Source organism: Giraffa tippelskirchi, chromosome 9 (assembly GCF_054371585.1).
Source record: "Giraffa tippelskirchi isolate mGirTip1 chromosome 9, T2T-mGirTip1v1.2.pri, whole genome shotgun sequence".
NCBI classification, from domain to species: Eukaryota; Metazoa; Chordata; class Mammalia; order Artiodactyla; family Giraffidae; genus Giraffa; species Giraffa tippelskirchi.
Window position 1 is genome coordinate 43,014,364 of NC_137283.1, and position 16,420 is coordinate 43,030,783.

Below are 16,420 nucleotides of genomic sequence, written 5' to 3' on the forward strand. Positions count from 1 at the left end.
TGGGGTGCAGCCCCACAAAGCTGTGGAGTCTTCTAAATGGTAGCAGCTTGGTTCCAGAAGCTCCTGAGAATTGTTGTTTTGTTGAAGTATCATTCCTGAGTTCACAAGACAATTATTCTGACACTTGTTAAAATGAAAGGAAGACTTTATTCAAGACTGCTGCCATAGGGGCATTACCCTAGAGGAGAGAGAATAGGCTCAACTTGGAATACAGCAGAGACAGCTGGAGGTTATAGCCAGTGAGCAGAGTGAGGTGGAAAATTACTAAGGGGAGATGTCCTGGGTAGGAGAATTCTTGCTTAAGGCAGGCCAAGGACTTAGACAGCAAAGGAGAAGGATAGGGAACATCATTAGATATCTAGGGTGGGGTATTCTCTTTAAACTGACTTAACAGGTTCTTGCTAAGACACAGTTTTGCAGGCCTGATAAGAACAGAATGGAGGCCATGTTGAACTCTCTTTGGTGAGAGGGTTCAGAGAAGCCTAATTAGGGAGGGAGCCTTTGCTATCTGCCATGATTAGAATGAAGCACACCTGGGAAAGGGCTGGCTTTTTACCCTCTCTTGATGTGTGATCTTGGGTCTTTATGATCCCGAGTCTCTCACTGGAAAATGGACCAAAGGGTAGTATCTCTCTCATGAGGAATGCAGTGAGCATCAATTGAGATTATTCATGAAAAGAACTTATTAGTGTCCATCCTAAAGTAGTTCAGTTTAGTTCAGTTTCTCAGTCGTCTCTGACTCTTTGCGACCCCATGGACTGCAGCATGCCAGGCTTCCCTGTCCATCACCAACTTCCAGAGCTTACTCAAACTCATGTCTATCAAGTCGTTGATGCCATCCAACCATCTCATCCTCTGTCATCCCCTTCTCCCCTATCTTCAATCTTCCCCAGCATCAGGGTCTTTGCCAAGAAGTCAGTTCTTTGCATCAGGTGACCAAAGTATTGGAGTTTCAGCTTCAGCATCAGTCCTTCCAATGGATATTCAGGACTGATTTCCTTTAGGATGGACTGGTTGAATGTCCTTGCAGTCCAAGGGACTCTCAAGAGTCTTCTTCCACACCACAGTTCAAAGCATCAATTCTTCGGCGCTCAGCTTTCTTCATAGTCCAACTCTCACATCCATACATGACCGTTGGAAAAACCATAGCCTTGACTAGACGGACCTTTGTTGGCAGAGTAATGTCTCTGCTTTTTAATAAGCTTCCTAGGTTTGTCATAACTCTTCTTCCAAGGAGCAAGCATCTTTTAATTTCATGGCTTCAGTCACCATCTGCAGTGATTTTGGAGCCCCCCAAAATAAAGTCTGTCACTGTTTCCATTGTTTCCCCATCTATTTGCAAAATGGGCCTGTATTCTTTTCTTTGTCTGTCTCACAGGTTGGTATTAAATGAGAAAATACATGCAAAAGTACTTGGCAAACTAGAAATTTGTCTAATGCTGTTCCTTAATAGTCCTATGATTAGGTATCTGCTAGTGAGCCTGTGCCTCTGGGCTGTGACCTTCACTAAGGCTTCTCTGTTTCATTTTGTTTTTCTTTCTTAGAAGAGACAGGAAGACTAGTGCAAGCTGGAGTTGGGTATTTCCCTTCCCTCCATTAGATTCTGGCAAAATAATTTACTTTGAGGGCAGACATAGTTAAAAAGAAAAGAGTGCTATGAGAATACAAAATGAGTACTTTCCCCACCCTCCTTGCAGGAAGAACCAAAGGATTTTTCTCCTTTCTTTACTGTGAAAGACTGATAGGGCTCCAAGAGGTAAAACTCACAAAAATGGGGCACTGGCCAAGACTAGGCCCCTGCTGGAGTTTTTATAACATTGTTTAGTTAAAAATCAATAAATAAAAGAGTAATATTTATCTTACTTTGCTCCTATCATAGATTGGAGTTACAAATATGGTTCAGTTCAGTTGCTCAGTCGTGTCCAGCTCTTTGCGACCCCATGAATCGCAGCACACCAGGCCTCCCTGTCCATCACCAACTGCCGGAGTTTACCCAAACCCATGTCCATCGAGTCAGTGATGCCATCCAACCATCTCATCCTCTGTTGTCCCCTTCTCCTCCTGCCCCCAATCCTTCCCAGCATTAGGGTGTTTTCCAATGAGTCAACTCTTCGCATGAGGTGGCCAAAGTATTGGAGTTTCAGCTTGAACATCAGTCCTTCCAATGAACACCCAGGACTGATCTCCTTTAGGATGGACTGGTTGGATCTCCTTGCAGTCCAAGGGACTCTCAAGAGTCTTCTCCAACACCACAGTTCAAAAGCATCAGTTCTTTGGTGCTCAGCTTTCTTTATAGTCCAACTTGCACATCCATACATGACTACTAGAAAAACCATAGCTTTGGCTAGAGGGACCTTTGTTGGCAAAGTACTTTATTTTAGTCTAATTTATTGCACTATGGTTGATTAGGTAGGTTGGGACTGTTAAGGTACTTCAAGAGAGGCTCACTAGAGCTGAAACTGAAGCACTGTTTGTATCCAAGCCGGCTGTTCCTTTGGTCATTTCTATGGCTTTCCTGCTCTCTTCTCCTCTCATTACTGTCTACCTTCCACAGCCTTCTCCATGTTCATTTTGCATCCTCACAATTTGGGCTTCCCTGGAACTTAGGTTTGCCAAGGCCCCATATCCTCTTGAGGAATTCTTTGCAATTTTGCTTCCTCTGTTGACTTCCTCAGGCACTCAGTTTCCAATTTCAGTTTTCTGAGAGACATATCATGGCCCAGTCAGACCGTGGACTATTAGAAGAGGCCTTTTCCTTGATCCGTTTAGCCACTGGACTGGGGAGGAGGCAGGAGCAGGGCCAGTTGACATGGAGCTTGGCTGTGGATGGATAGAGTTACTTGGAGGAGGTTGTGACTGGAGCAAGTCAAATTCCAGTCATTTGATCATTCTATTTCCAACCTGGCAGCATAATACTAGGTTTAAGAACTTGGGCTTCGGAGTCAGACTCACATTTTGGCTGTGGCTTCCTCTGTCTGAGCCTGACTTTCCTCATCTGTAAAAAGGGGATGGTAATCCACTTCATAAAGTTGTTTTGAAGAAGATGTGATAAAAATGCATATAAAGAGTTTAACATGAGGCTCAATGCAGAGTAAGCACTTTTTAAGTGTTACTACTTTTATATAAATGAGCAAGACAAGTATAGCACCCATCTTTATAGAGCTTGTAATCCAATTTTCATGAGCCACTCAAAACATATTGAGGACACATTTGTGCTGTATAGGACACACTGTATAGTTAGGAAATTAATTCGTGGAACTAATATTTATTGGCTGTCCACTGGGTTCATGGCACTATTTTCTGCACTGAGTGTTCAGTTTTTAACAAGCAGTCAAATCCCTGCATTCATGGGGCTCACTTCTAGTTAGAAGATAGACACACTAATTAAAGATAGGTAGATGGTGGAAATGTCTGGTGATGCAATGTGGTATGAAGAAGAAAAAAGGGTGGGGGAATAGAGAATGCCAGAGTGTATGTGAGGGACCTAATTTAGATGGAGTAGTTCACGATGACCTCCTTGAGGAAATGATGCTTGAGTGGAGAGTTAAATAAAGTTAGAGGGGACCCATTCAACCATTTGGTGGAAGAGCATTCCAGTCGGAGGGAGGAGTAGAGGCAGCAGCCCTGTGGCAGGAGTGTGCTTGTGCTTGAGGAACAGCAAGAGGCTAGGGTCGCTGCAGCCTAGTGAGGAAGCTGAGAGTGGTGAGAAGGGAAGTCTCAGAGGTAGCCAGGGGCTGAGGGTGATTTTAATTTTTAACTTTACAACAGGCTCAGTAACATGTTGTGTTGATGGTTCATCTGGGCTTTTCAGACTGGGCTTGTCATCTTCCTCTGTGACCAAGAGCAGCAGACAGATGCTCATTTTGAAGCAGCCTGACTTTGGGGCATGCACAAAGGCTCATTCGAGTTTTGAACTGTATTGTGGACTATTGGTTCTAACGACTGCACTCCGTATTTCTCCCCACCAGGGTAGGGTGAGTCATGGGAGGGGATGGGTCTTGATAAACGGGAAGCCAGCTCCCTCTGTCATCACTACCACAGAGCTGCCTCCTTAGTCATCCTTTAATCTCTGTTCTGACCTTTTTCTCAAGGATTAAAATAGGCCAGCATGCTGCATCCAGTGTAGTTATTGTTGAGGGACAGTAACTGTGCTAAGTGACTCACCACAAGTTAGAGGTGGACTGTTCAGCTGTGCCTGTGGCCCACTGCTGCTGAGGATAGGAGGCCCAGACAATACCCTGACATAGGTATAAGAGCAGGGCCTTCTTCAATGTTCCATGGAAACAAGAAGAAGAAGTGGGTATTTCCATCAGCAGACTCTTGAGAATGTTTTGCAGTAGATGTGGCATTTGAACTGTGATATTTCCAGATTCTCTGAATTAAAATGTGTTTCCAGAATGGTTTTAATTTCCTGCAAGAGGGAGATGACTCGTGCTATAGTTGGGGCTGGCTGCCCTTCACTTCAGTCACTCAGTCGTGTCTGACTCTTTGCGACCCCATGGACTACAGCACGCCAGGACTCCCTGTCCATCACCAACTCTTGGACTTTACCCAGACTCATGTCCATCGAGTCGGTGATGCCATCCAACCATCTCATCCTCTGTCGTCCCCTTCTCCTCCTGCCCTCAATCTTTCCCAGCATCAGGGTCCTTTCAAATTAGTCACCTCTTTGCATCAAATGGCCAAAGTATTGGAATTTTCAGCTTCAACATCATCCTTCCAATGAACACCCAGGACTGATCTCCTTTAGGATGGACTGGTTGGATCTCCTTGCAGTCCAAGGGACTCTCAAGAGTCTTCTCCAACACCACAGTTCAAAAGCATCCATTCTTTGGCGCTCAGTTTTCTTTACAGTCCAACTCTCACATCCATACATGACTACTGGAAAAACCATAGCCTTGACTAGACAGACCTTTGTTGGCAAAGTAATGTCTCTGCTTTTTAATATGCTGTCTAGGTTGGTCATAACTTTCCTTCCAAGGAGTAAGTGTATTAATTTCATTGCTGCAATCACCATCTGCAGTGATGTTGGAGCCCAGAAAAATGAAGTCAGCCACTGTTTCCCCATCTATTTGCCATGAAGTGATGGGACCAGATGCCATGATGTTAGTTTTCTGAATGTTGAGCTTTAACCCAACTTTTTCACTCTCTTTCACTTTCATCAAGAGGCTCTTTGGTTCTTCTTCACTTTCTGCCATAAGGGTGGTGTCATCTGCATGTCCGAGGATATTGATATTTCTCCCGGCAATCTTGATTCCAGCCCAGCATCTAGCCCAGCATTTCTTATGATGCACTCTGCATATAAGTTAAATAAGCACGGTGACAATATAAAGCCTTGACGTACTCCTTTTCCTATTTGGAACCAGTCTTTTGTTCCATGTCCAGTTCTAACTGTTGCTTCCTGACCTGCATACAGATTTCTCAGGAGGCAGGTCAGGTGATCTGGTATTCCATCTCTTGAAGAATTTTCCACAGTTAATTGTGATCCATACAGTCAAAGGCTTTGGCATAGTCAATAAAGCAGATGTTTTTTCTGGAACTCTCTTGCTTTCTCGATGATCCAGCGAATGTTGGCAATTTGATCTCTGGTTCCTCTGCCTTTTCTAAAACCAGCTTGAACATCTGGAAGTTCATGGTTCACATATTGCTGAAGCCTGGCTTGGAGAATTTTGAGCATTACTTTACTAGCGTGTGAGATGAGTGCAGTTGTGTAGTAGTTTGAGCATTCTTTGGCATTCCCTTTCTTTGGGATTGGAATGAAAACTGATCTTTTCCAGTCCTGTGGCCACTGCTGAGTTTTCCAAATTTGCTGGCATATTGAGTGCAGCACTTTCACAGCATCACCTTTTGGGATTTGAAATAGCTCAACTGGAATTCCATCAGCTGCATTAGCTTTGTTTGTAGTGATGCTTCCTAGGGCCCACTTGACTTCACATTCCAGGATGTCTGGCTCTAGGTGAGTGATCACACCATCGTGACTATCTGGGTCATGAAGATCTTTTTTGTACAGTTCTTCTGTGGCTGCCGTTAGGTATTGGTTATGCTGACAGGTGTCAAGGATGGGGCATTTACGGCTCATTTTCTGTATAAACAACATTCTTTTAGGTTGCTTTTATATCACTTAGCTATTGCACTGTAATAAGTCAGCCCCAAACTTGGGGACTTAAAATAATGCTTTTATTTGCTTATAGTTCTGAGGATCATTTGTTTTGGCCTAACTTGGCTTGGCTCAGCTTGGTAGTTTTTTTGATCTTTTCTAGGGTCATTCATGAGGCTGCAGTCATCTGGTGATTTGACAGGGCTGTTTGGTTTGAGGTGGCTTCTGTCACATGTCTGGTGGTTGGTGCTGGCTTTTGGCTGGGTCATCTTTTCATGGTCTTATAGTCTCAAAGAGGGTATCTTGGCTTCTTCATATGAAGAGGGTAAAAATCTGAGCTCCAAGTATGGTTTCCTCTACACTTTTGAGTGGTTCTTTCCCTGGCCTCAGGCAGTTTCTTTATACCCATGTGATGGTTAATACCTGAATACTGAAGGGGACCCTCTGCACCTCACTGCTCTGTGAACTCTAGTTGCCTTGATCTTTCCAAATACCTCCCTAAATAGGGAGACTGTAGGTCTTTGCCTAGGATTCTCCTCTTTGTGCTATAGTCTGGGTCTTGCCTTCAGGGGATAGGCTGGGGCAGTGTTCACCTCATTTGAGTCCCATCTCTTAGGGATCCCTGTTCTTGAAACCACTGTTTTATGTGTTGTCTAGTTTATTAGTTGTTTTAGGCAAGAAGATTATTGTGCCTTTGTAACTCCTTTTTGACTGGAAGCAGAAGTCTCAAGAGGATGAAAGTGCAAGTGGCAAGGTGTCTTGAAGCCTTGGCTTGGAATTCACTGACCTAAATTTTAGGTATATTTCTTGTAAACAGATATAACAGCATTAAAAAATGCTAAAAGATGATTTTTATCCTTTTAGGTTGTAAGTTTGTTCTATTTACCTTTGTTGTAATTACTGATATATTTGGGTTTATAAGTCTGTTTCCTCTTTTTTTGATTGTTTACATTTTCTTTATCCTCCTTTTCTACAAATTTGGAAGTTATAATTCTACTCTCTGTTCTTTTAACTATTACATTTGATTTTTAACATGTACACTTTAATTAAAGTCTAAAATTAACCTATTCATTTTAGTTTTCTCAAAAAAAATCCATGGAGAATTTGGAACATTTTAACACCAGTCATTTGCTTCCAGTCTTACATGGTTTTTCTTCATAGATCCCCCTGGGCATATTGTAGTTTTGTTTTTTTCTGTTCCCTTTGAAATTAGGCATGGCCATATGACTTGCTTTGGTCAGTGAAGTATGAGAAATAGAAAGCTTCAAGAGCTAGTGTGTAATTTACTACATAACCTATAGCAATTTTTAAAGAATGTTGAAGATGAGGTCCTTGGGGGGCTACAATAGGCCCAGTCCTCCTGCCCTTGAAGGATATGTAGCATGAATCAGAAATAAACATCTGTTGTCTTAAGCCATAGTTTTGGAATTGTTACCATAGCATAAGTTCATCATCCAGTTGATAAACTCCTGATTCCTTCCAAATTAGTTATCATTATTATTGTTTTATATTATCAAAGCTTAGAATTACAAATTTTACCATATTTATTTGATCACATGCCCTTCATTTGTATCAATTCTTCCTTCTAGATTTTTCTTTTTTCTTGAAGTACATATTCTGGAAGTTCCTTGACATTAGTGGTGTGCAGGTTAATGTTTAACAGCTGGCTCCTTGGGGGCAGAAAGCCCTGATTTTTACTGTTTGCTGTTTTCCAAGGTGTAAATACTCCCACCATGGCTGATTTCATGTAATCAACATATTGTCAATTGACTCTCAAGAGTCCTAAAAATTTGGCTCTTATGAGCTAGTATAACACACTGGTATTTCAGGTGGATTATGTTAGTGGTAAATTGTTATTGTCTCAAGATACCCTTATTTTTTCTTCATTCTTGAATGGCAGGTTACCTGGGAGTAAAATTCTAAGGTTGAAAGTTTTGTCTTAGCAGTTTCTATCTTTTGTTTTTGAAATGATAGTGTTACTTCCTTGAAGTTTATTTTCATCTTGCATTGTTCTTTTGTATCAATAGCTCTCTGGTTCTCTTTATGTTTGATGTTCTGTAGTTTTGCTTTGCTATGCTTGGGTGTGAGTTTAATTTTACTTATCTTGCTTGGATACATTTTGGTTCCCTCAATTTTTAATTAGCTTTAGAATTTTTTTAGTCATTCTTTCTTTGAATATCATTTGATCTTTGAGGTTCTGCATGATCTGGGTTGAGAGACCATACCTTCATAGCAATTATTTTTGCAGTATCACCTTAGGATCATTTTTGTGTTTAATTTTATTTCTCTATTTGGGTGTTCCCGGACCTTGAGGCTTTGTAAAATGAACCCCCTAATCACATGAAGGTAGACCCTTGGAGAAACTACTTTTAACGGAGTCCAGAGTTCAGGCTATCATTTTTCTGTGGTACTGTCTACTGTTTCATGGATCCAGTTTTATGGAGGGGGTCTCAGCTTTAACTTGTCCAGAGCCTGTTCTCCTGGCACACTTCCAAGGCTGTTAACCCAAGCTAAACTCCCCTGCTCCTGCCTTGAGCCCTTGACAGATGAACCCTTAGCTCCTTTCACTGTTTTCCTTTTTGTTTTTGGCTTCCGAGGATTTCTCTTACTTACACGCATGTTCATCTATGCATGTAAAATGGTATTTTTGTATTATCTTTTCATTTTGTATTTTCTCTAGCATTTTCTGATGGTTATAGTTACCTGTCCTGCCATATTCCTAGAAATTGTATAGGTTATCTGCTAGTCCCTCACTATCCTTTTCGCTTGGATTATTCCAGTACCTCCTTACTGGTTTCTCTGTCTCTAATCTTCCTTCCTTTATAGCTGTCTTCTACTTCTAAAATACGCATCCCTATGTTTCCCCCAAACTTTGGTATATGAACCTCTTTTAAGGTAAAAAGAGGAAGCATTCTTGTAGACCCTTAAGAATGTTTGTGATAACTGTGGGGACATGAAATCTTATTTTCTGAAGATATCTTTCAAATATCTTTGTTCAAATGTCACATTGGTGAGAAAGTAGGACTACCTGTCTATCCTGCATGAATTAATACCCTCTTACCATTTTCATGTTTTGTTTATCTCTGAAGCACTGTTTCCTGATGTACTGTACTTTGTTTACTGATTGTCTCCCCTTTTGGAGTCTCTAAGTTCTGTGAACCCAGGTACTTTGTCTCTTTTGCTCATTGTTACATCTCCAATGCCTCGTATTGTGCCTGGCACATGGTAGATGTTCAATAGGTATTTTTTTTTTAATGAATAAAATATAAATTGTCAGTACAAAGCAAAGTTATATCTTAATTTCAGAAAATTTTATTTTTATTATCATTAAAATTAAAGAAATTTCAAATTTTTATGAAACTCACAGACCTCTGAGAATGCACTCATAAGTCCACAGTTTGTTACAAGCAGTATTGAACACTTGATTTATACCGTTGTTTTTGAAATTCACATCCCTTTTTATGACATTCGAGTCCTTTATGATAATCATTGCCACTTTTGTAACTACCTCCTGCCACTTTTGCTGCTGTATTTGCTGCTGGAAACACCAATACGCCATGGTGTTTCCACATTTCTAGACTTTTCTCATATCCTTTACGCTGCCTGGAGTACTTTCCCTTTTTGCCTCTGGGAAATTCTCCTTTGTTCTTAGGCCCCACTCAAAGTTCACATCTTCTGTGGAGTTTTTTGTGCTCAGACCCCGTTGACACCTCCCTTCACTGTGTTGCCTCAGCAATTTGCACACACTCCCTTATGTTCCCTTATCCCTTTCTGTCTTGATTATTGGTCTCCACATTTGTCACTTTCTTTTGACTAGGAGCTTCTCAAGGCCAGGGACAACATCTCATTGTTTATCTGTCCTTGTATCCTTAGTGCCTTAGCATAGAGCTTACCGCACTGAACAAATGCTAGGTAAAAGTGAGTTGAGTGAATGTTGCCCGAAAGTGGTTGTGGCAGAAATTAATGACCAGCTTGTACTCTCAAACTCTCCAACTGGACTCAAATGAAGGAGGAACAGATAGTGAATTTGATGGAAGAGTGTGTTAACATTCTTAATACAAAAAAGGCTTCTTTCAAAAAGAAATAGACTTCTTTCTGAGGAAGCAAGTTAATATTATCCTGCCTAGAATTTATTGAGTGAATTGCTAAATAACCTTTAAAGATATTTTCTAGCGAAATGGTGGTTTTCACTAGTAGTACTAATTGCAACATGAAGAGAGGGTGTGTATTGAATTCATGAACTGTACTTAGCTATATGTGTATCCATATACATAAATAAATGTGTAAATACAAATTTACATATAAACATAAATATTAAATCTATTCACAACTGCAAGTGTATCATCCTTATTTTACAGTGGAAGAAACTGAGGGCAAACTATTTGCCAGAGATTAAACAGTATAGACATAAACAGTGGTAGATCCAGTTCTTGTTTGAGTCCAAGATTCAGGCACTTAACTGAAATCCACACTGGATTTCAGTAACTCCTCTAATAACAGAATTTTCTTTGCCATTTAAAAGATGACTTAAAAGCTTATTTAAAGGAATAAATGAGGAGGCTCTTCGCAGACACTGTAAACTGTAAAGTCATCCTCTGTTTATTTTTTCCTCCTTTCTAAAACCATAAAGCCTACAATTTTTTCCACTCTTATTTCCCTTTGGATTTTTAAAGTAAAGAAATAAAACCTTTAAAGACACAGCAAAAAATTTCCACTCATTTTTTTAGGCCCCCATCTTCACTGGTTTTGTACACCAACCTTTTCCTACTCGACAGCTGAGGACTCATAATGGTGAGAAGGACAATCGTGCATCTTAAATAATGTACAAATGTATGGATTCAGGAGAGCCATGGGCCTCCCTGTAACTTGCTAAGGACTCTGGTATGTTGAAATTTATGTAACCCAGAACTAATAGTTTATCTTATTAGGAAAAAATGGCAGTAGGACTTGGAGTTACTAAGGTTTTACATTAGGACTCGCTTTAGTTTAAATTCTTCTTCCATTCAATAATGCTTTTGTTCCGGGCACCGGCAGTGTCTGCACTGTTAGGCACTTTCTTTATATCCCTGTTGGACTTGATGGGTTAGCTCTGTTCCAGACTCAAATTTGAAAGCCATTTTTTCTCCCTTCCTGACTTTAAAGGTCTCAAATGAATTATAAAACAAAATAAATATCCAAGGATGAAAAAAGTACTTTGCAAGTCCTTGTTTAAAAATAATTTTTACTATCCTTTTGGAGAAAGTTCTATTCACTTTCACTGGTTTAAAGATTTGAGAAAGACTCTTAAAACATATGAAATGTATCCATATGCTTATGAATGCTTACATGGGTTTCTAAGTCTCTGCTAAGGAAAACTTTCATTATTAATAATATGTATAAAATTATCCAGATAAAATAACCTCAAATTGATATTATTCATGATTGCTATTGAGGGCTCTTATTTCTCAGCCATGTAGCATATTCTTTCAGTGATGGTATCTGTAAGAGAACTATTCCTTCTCTCTCTTTTTTTCCTTTGGCTTTCCCATGATAACGTGGATCTCCTGTGACTTACCATTGTATTTTCCAGGTTTCTAAGTGACCCCTTTATTCTTGACATGTATCTCACATTTTTGGGGGGGAAATTCCTGTAAACCCTTCTCAAAGCTCTCAGGTGGAAGAATGCTAAACCTTTTAAAATTCTCTAAAAGATATTCTTTAAGAAGTCCTTTCAGAGAGATGAGTTACTTTGTCATGGTTGGACTTAATCATCTGTTCCAATTCCTAAAGTCCTGGAGCCATTGGGGAATGGAGTGTGGTTACGGCAGCTACACCATCAGTGGTATGTGGTGGGAGGGATGTGCCTGGGCCAAAGACGTTTGACTCCAGTGTGGAAATCTGGCTTGTGGCAGCTGTTGCACATGTCCTGACACTAATTATGTGGTAACAGGATCCTTCTGTAGTTAGGTGACCAAATAAAACCGGTGTTAGGGGACTGGAAGGTACAGAGCAGGACAAAACTTTCTGCTGTGAGTTTCATACCCGAGCTTTATAGCTAGTAGTGCTGACGTCTCTGCTATGACTTTGGGTGAGGAGTGGTCCGGCTTTTGGGGCCTCAGTTTATCCTCCTATAAAATGGAGCAAAAATGATTATTGTGCTAATCCCTTTTATCACCAACATTCTGTATTCTGTTGTTAGATATTTGTTGTCTTTTAAAAATGTTACACCAGCTTGTAGAAAAATCTATGGCTATTCTTTCAGAGTATTTTATTTGATATTGAAAGATTAGCATTTGAAGTGGCCAAGCCAGAAATGTCTTCTGGGTTAAAGGTTTTTATTTGTATGTGGCAAACATAGTTTCACACTCTCACCGCAACCCTGCCACTTTACTATTGCTCCTTTGCATTGCATTTTGAGTTTGTATATTAATAATAATAGCAGCTTTTAAAAATGATGGCTCCTGCGGACTGGAGTGGGACTTGCTAAGTATCTGATATGCATTATCTGTGTGCTTCATCATGGTTTTGTGAGATGTTTGTATTATTACCACTTTTTTTTTTTAAGTACTTATTTATTTGACTATGCTGGATCTTAGCTGCAGCATGTGGGATCTAATTCCCCAAACAGGAATTGAACCTGGGCCCCCTGCACTGGGAGCTTAGGGGCTTAGCCACTGGATCATCAGGGATATCCCTCTTAGCTTTTAAAAGAGCTGGAAAGTAAAATCTAGAGAACAGAAGTAACCTGTTAGTGTCACACAGCCCACCAAAGGATGTGGGACCCTGTAGCTAACGAGTGGTCAGATTGACCCCACAGCTAGTGAGTTCCAAAGCTAGAGAGGGACCCAAAACTGTTAGACATCAAAGATAGGGTTCTTAACTGGGAGTGCTGTTCTCAATCAAGTATCTAGGACTTGGACTGTCAAATTAATTTTTTACTTTATTTCCTTCTGGAAGTCTATACTTCTCTAAGTTTGCTGGTCTCTTAATTCATGTCTGTCATTGCATGTCAAAAGCTTGAATTGGCATGGTTATGTTTGTACCATGAAGATCATCAAAGTCTTGTACATATTGCTGTTTAGCACTCTTATGTTATTCATATTTTGCTTCTTTTTAAAATCTTTACTTATAACAGCAATTGTAGTAGATTCTTCTTGGGCTCTCTGCCCACCTTTAAACAAGGCTTTTCTTTTGAGTAGCTCCTGATGGGCAGGGTCACCTGCCACAACTGATTGATTCTTGGTGGACCCCTGACCCATGCCAGGATCATTTTGTCTTCTGTTGAGTGAGTATTTACAGTTTGGAGCAGAGTTGTTGAACCAAGTCACATCTTCTTGCAGAGATTCCTGCTATGTCCTGCCTGCTTTTCCCTTTGGTTTTGTTTTCACAATTGCTGTTTTGATTCAGGGAGATAGCCTGATATCTTTCTCATACATTCCTTTCTTTAGCTTAAGGTAAAGCCAAATCAGTTTCTGTTGCTTGGAATTAAACCTAGCAGTGATGAGCACATGACAAGTGTTTTAGTCCATTCATGTTGCTAAAACAAAAATACCATACCTTGGGTGGCTTATAAACAGCAAACACTTATTTCTTATAGTTCTAGAATCTAAGAAGTCCAGGACCAAGGTGAAGGCCTGCTCTCTAGTTCATGGGTAGCTGTTTTCTCATTGTGTCCTCACGTGGTAGAAGGGGCGAAGAAGCTCTCTGGGATCTTTTTTATAAGGACATCATTCCCATTTTTGAGGTTTCTACTCTGAGGATCTTATCAGGTCCTCAACTTCCCACCTCTAAGTACCATCACATTAGAGATTCAGTTCAGTTCAGTTCAGTCGCTCAGTCGTGTCCGACTCTTTGTGACCTCATGAATTGCAGCACGCCAGGCCTCCCTGTGCATCACCAACTCCCGGAGTCTACCCAAACCCATGTCCATCGAGTCAGTGATGCCATCCAACCATCTCATCCTCTGTCGTCCCCTTCTCCTCCTGCCGTCAGGAAACATTAGAGATTAGGTTCCAACATAAAAATTTTAGGGGGATCTAAACATGCAGGCTTTAGCAGTAGGCATTCAAAAATTATTCTTGGAAAAAATATTTGCAGAAGACATCCATAATGCTCCCACCTCCCATCATTTTTAACAGCTTTGAGATATCTCATGTATCATAAAATTTACCCTTTAAATATATTCAATTTGATTGTTTTTTACTATATTCATTTAAAACATTTTCATTACCTCTCCCCAAAGTCCAATACTCTTCAGTAGTCATTCTTTATTTCCTTTTCCCCCAGCAGTTATCATTTTGATGTATTTTTTCTACTTTCTTCTCATCTATTCATTTTACGTTCCTATGGTATATTGGCTATGTTTTTATGTATGTGATATGGTACATTCTCTCTATGTATATACATGTAATATGTAATATAAAAAATATGTATGTATATATAGCATTAAAGATCATATGCATTGTGTGGCGGAGAAGGCAATGGCACCCCACTCCAGTACTCTTGCCTGGAAAATCCCATGGATGGAGGAGCCTGGTGGGCTGCAGTCCATGGGGTCGCTAAGGGTTGGACACGACTGAGCGGCTTCACTTTTACTTTTCACTTTCCTGCATTGGAGAAGGACGTGGCAACCCACTCCAGTGTCCTTGCCTGGAGAATCCCAGGGACGGGGGAGCCTGGTGGGCTGTCGTCTATGGGGTCACACAGAGTCGGACACGACTGAAGCGACTTAGCAGCAGCAGCAACAGCATTGTGTGGGTACAGTAGTAATATTACTTTTACACCAGAGAAACAAATGGAGATATAGGTCTTTGATTCTAGTTCATTGAGAAAATGAAAAAACTTGGAGAGTTTAGTGATTAGGCTACTTATGACCCAGTATATTCACATTTTCTGTGTATACTGTTCAAGATATAGTTTGAAAAAGAAGGTTCATCTCAGACTTCTCATGGTTTTCCCAGTCACTTAAAATTCCACAAACAGCACAGACATGCATATGGATATGCTAGTTAAAAGTTTAAGTGAATAAAATAGTTGGATGTAAAGTCTAGTACTTGGCAGTTCGGATGAGACTTTAAAGGTTGCCTCAGTTTGTCTTATTTATTTATGGCTCTGCTGGGTCTTTATTGCTGTATAGGCTTTTCTCTAGTTTGGCAACTGGGGCTACCCTACAGTTGCAGCGCACGGGCTTCTCATTGCAGTAGCTTCTCCTAATGGCAGCACTTGTTCTAGGGCACTCAGGTCTCAGTAGTCCGACACATAGGCTCAGTAGTTGTGGCGTGTGGCCTTAGTTGCTCCAAGGCATGTGGGATCTTCTGGCACCAGGGATCGAGCCTGTGTCTCCTGCATTGGCAGGCAGATTCTTTATAACTGAGCCACCAGGGAAGCCCCAGATTCTTTTAAATAGCAATAACAGACATAACAGTACAGAATTAAAATTCAGATATTATGTATCACTTAAAAATAAACAGTGTATATTATATATACACTGTATATTATATTATATAATGTGTAATATTTATAATATAGTCATCTATTTTGTTTTAAAATATATATTACTTATATTTAAGTCATAATATATTGTATATATTCAATAGAATATATATATAATAAAAATATGTTTATTTATTTATATTTAACCTGGGAGGATTTCTTTTTTTTTAATTTACAAAATTTATTTGTTTGGCTCAATTGGGTTTTAGTTGTGGCATGCGAGATCTAGTTCCCTGATGAGGGATTGAATCCAGGCCCCCTGCATTGGGAGTGCAGAATCTTAGCCACTGGACCACCAGGGAAGCACCAGGATTTCTTTTTTTTGACTTGGAAAGGAAGGTTAGTGTATATGCTTGTCAGCACATAGTTCAATTACGGCTGAATAAATGAATGAATGACCCTGTTTGCCTATTTCATCTAGTATTAAGGGACACGAGTCATAGTTTACTCAGATTTTATTAATCACACAAACTGACTTTTCAGTGTGTTCCTTAACAGTGTATTACAGTACTATTTTCATGATGTTTTCCTTCCCCACCTTTCAATTGCCATATAATTATTTTTAATAGTGCTAAAACTTTTTTTTTAAGTCCAGAAAAGTGCTTCTCAGGGCTTTACGCACCTACAAATTACCTGATAGACTTATTAAAATGCAGATTCTGATTCGGCAGATCTGAGTGAGACCTGAGATTCCACCTTTCTTACATGGTTTCAGGAGATGCTGTTGCTGCTGGTCCAGTGGTCACATTCTGAGCAGCATGGAGGTCAGTTCCCCCTGCCTCATCATAGGCAGTGACTCGAGAAGCAGGAGCCAGGAGAGTACTTAGGAAGAATCTCTCCTCATGCTATTCT

The 16,420-nt window shown here is 40.2% G+C and overlaps 1 protein-coding gene across 10 annotated transcripts in view; it reads left to right on the plus strand.

Annotated features, from left to right (window-relative positions):
• Positions 1–16,420, plus strand: part of ERC2 (ELKS/RAB6-interacting/CAST family member 2) — a 957,804-nt gene that overhangs the window by 143,487 nt on the left and 797,897 nt on the right. The gene's annotated exons all lie outside the window — the stretch shown is intronic.